The sequence below is a fragment of the Aegilops tauschii genome, chromosome 6 (assembly GCF_002575655.3).
Source record: "Aegilops tauschii subsp. strangulata cultivar AL8/78 chromosome 6, Aet v6.0, whole genome shotgun sequence".
Classification (NCBI taxonomy): domain Eukaryota; kingdom Viridiplantae; phylum Streptophyta; class Magnoliopsida; order Poales; family Poaceae; genus Aegilops; species Aegilops tauschii.
In genome coordinates, this window is record NC_053040.3 from 119,919,223 (window position 1) to 119,922,949 (window position 3,727).

The window sequence follows — 3,727 nt, forward strand, 5'->3', positions numbered from 1 at the left end:
GAGGGGGACGTTGGATATATAATTAATGTGGGTGTATTAGCTATATATGTTAATCCTATATAGAGAGGTATAGATTGATCGATGTGGATGTGGGAAAGAGGGTGAGACCTCACTGGATATATCGATTGATCGGTTTGTGTGGAAAACTATGAAAGACCTAGCTATATACACACATACATAGAGGAACATATATCGTTGCGCATGCACGCGTGAGAGATAAAGAATGCCCGATATGATGGAGAGGGGGATGTGTGTGGGTGTGTGCCTTCATGGGAGACCGACCTGAAGAAAAAGATTGTATGCGTGCGATGGATAATGCCGACTGGTAGTGTGTGGATATGCATGCACGAGAGAAAGTTAGTGGTACAATTATAAAGAGAAGACTACTGTGTGGGTGTAAAAGAATAGGTGAGGTCATAATCAATGTAAAGTTGAATTCAAATATTTGAATAAGAGATCCTGATGTTTGAAACCCATGCATGCATGAATATAACGGAGATCTGCGGTGTGGTTTGGAAACGAGCATGTTGTAATGTATACACATTGAACAAGGTAAAACTGATTTGAATTTGAGATACCGATGGCAGACATCATTTGGCCACGTCGCATCCGTGCATGGACACACTATTCTAATTGGAGATGATGGGCGGCTTTCGCATCACATATCTATATCTATACCCCTATATATATATTGTATTTTATATTTTTTATATATTGTGTGCGGGTAACTTTAACTTTGAAAGATGGTCGATGGATGAGGCGAATACGATGGTCCAAATATGGCAAATTTGAGCACTACTGGCCGTTGGATATCATCTAGATTCCACCAGATTTCGCCACATGTATAATCCAGAACACTCCATGGTTGAACTTAAGCATAATGCACAAACATCAAAACACAAGCACTTCTTATTTGTTCTAGAATCTTCCATATCAGAATTGCCCAAATATTTTTCTACATGATTTGCCATTATTTGTTTTTACTTTATGTCTTACGACGCACAATTCCATGAATCTTAAAATAGATTAGCTTTCTTATAAAAACTAGATGATTTTGAATGAAATGAACTATAAGAATTAAACGAACATCTACATCATGCATATATGACTCAAAGCTTGCATGCTATAATGTGGTATTTATTCATAATTTGGTTGCCAAATCTCATGCGTGCAATGCACGTGTACCTTACTCTAGTCTAAATGGTGTTTGTGTGTGTGTGTTGTGCGTGTTGAGGTGCAAATTGTCTTTTTTTGGGTACACGTTAAGCTTGTTCTTCCGAAATTTCAAGCTGCGCCTTGTTATGCCGAAAATTCAAGCTAGCGTCTCTGTCTATCGTGCTGCGAAACTCCCGCCTCTTCAACCCGCGCCTTGTTAGCCCAAAATATTTAAGATATATCTTTGTCTCGTTGTGCTCCGACAACTCCCTCCATCTCAACCCGCGCCTTACTATTCCGAAATTACAACGCGCGCGAAAACTCCCACCTCCTGTGAAATCCTGACACGCGAAATGCCCGTGGTACCCCTGAACCGAAAGAACCGCCTCAAATCGGTGGGGGAACTTTCGTAACTTACCCCACATTTCGGACAAGCGCGTCTCTAAGACATGGTTCCCCACTGCCATCCCATCCGCCCACCCATTCGTACACCGAGGCCGCAAAAACCCGCGACGAAACCCCACACCCTGCTCCGTCCGCCACCCAGCCGGAGCCTCTTCCCCGACGACGTCGTCCACAGCAACACCTCGATGCCCCTCATCCACCGTACCGGATGAGGATCCGTCGTCGATCTCATCGTCCCGCCGGTTCAGCCACCCCGTCCTCCACCTCCAAGGAGCTGCCCCGACGTTCCCCTCGTATTTCGCGTCACCACCATTCCCACACCGCCTCTTCACCTGCACCACCGGAAGAGCATCATCATCATCGTTTCCTCGGATGAAGCTGCGGCCTAATCGGCGCCACCAAAGAGGTTGTACACTAATCGCTGCATTTTCTTCTTGATTCAATATCACGGTGCTGCCGGCGCTCGGTCCCGAGCCGACACGGCGTGGCTCCATCCACGGCGGCGTCGCCGGCCACTTCCTCCAGGGTGTCGCTCCCTCGGCGACGACGTCCACATCAGTAGGAGCTGCTGCTGCTTTAGCTCTCGCTCGCGCTGCTGCTTTGCTCTTGCTCTCGGTCCCCTGCCTGGTCTGCTCTTGCTATTGATCTTGCTCGTGCTGCTGCTCTCACTCTTGCTCTTGCTTGCGATGCTGCTCCGATTTAGCTACACTTCAGTCGACTGAATCGACTTTTGGGTCAGTCGATTTTCAGGGGGTGGGGGGGCTCGCCGGGGTGAAGGAAGAACCAGCCGCAGAGGGGAGGGGGGCTCGCCGGAGAGGTACCCCACTATCTATCTTAGGGTTCAAGATGGGGGCGGTGGTCGCCGGCGGTGGCGGGGCGTTGGCGGGGCGGTGGCGTGGGGATCGCCGGAGAAAAAGCTCGGCACGGGGGGGCCTAGAGGGATGGCCAGGGCGGCGGCGGACCGGCGGTGGGGAGTGTTTTCGGGGAGGGCGGGGCGGCGCACCGCCGGTCGCGGGCGGCGGGGGGCTGCTGTTTGGCCGGTGGTGGCTGGCGGCTCAGGGGGGTGGAGGTTGAAGATGAACCGCAGGCCCTTGATTTCGTATCCAAGGGCTGCAAAATCGACTGACCAGAGATGAAAAAGTCAGTCGACCGACGTGTAGCCTCACCTTGCTAGTGCGTTCAGTTTCGACAGCAAAATTCAGTTTCGACAGCAAAATTCAGTTTCGACAGTTAAGTTCAGTTTCGACAGTTAAGTTCAGTTTCGACAGTTAAATTCAGTTTCGACGGTTAGGTTGAGAGATGAGCGGCTGATGTATTTTACATCTAGCACTTTGTGGTTATGTATTTTACATCATGTATTGGAGATGCTATTAGAATTCCACTCAGGTTAACGTTGTTCGTTGTCTCTCTTGTCCTGCTTCAGCCTCGGTGTCGTACAACTCACCGGAGCTGCTCCAACGACGAAACCCTCCATCACAGCGGAGCAGTACCTCGGGCTCCATCTCCAGACGCCTAAGATCTTCTTCCCCTCCTCCGACAGCCAAGTTAGCCGGAGCATCCTCACCGGCCAACCCAATCACGCTGAGATCGACATGGCTTCGCCAAAGAGGTTGTACACTTGTTGCATCTCTTTTTTACTCTACATGTTATATATATTGTCCACTGAGCACTCGTAGTAACGGGAAATACGATTATTTTATCCTACTATATGACAAGCAGTGAGGTACCAGGCAACTTAGCTATCCGTGATGGACTCTCTTGAACGCCATCATTATTTATCTCTGCGCGTTTGAGATGTGCATTTGTCGATGGGCCTGGGAGTTGAGCTAGGATGGCAGTGGCCTGGGTCCAAAGTAATAGAAGTAGCACAAATACATTTTTTTAGTGTAGGATTTTCCTTGCTCAAGCCTGCCTACTAGAATCGCCAGTGCTTGAAAGGAAAAGTGAATGAAAAACATCGGAATTGGAAAGTTTCCTATGGTACTACTTTTCATGAATTTGGTTCAAAGGAATGGAGCAAAGGAAAACTGTAGGATTTGTTCCTTTAGTGTCTCCTTGAAAGAAAAACCGTAGGAATTCTAATTTCTACTTCTCCTCCTTTTCATATTCCTATTCATCAAGCACAAGACTAAGAGATAGTAGCATAATAACATTATAAGCGTACATT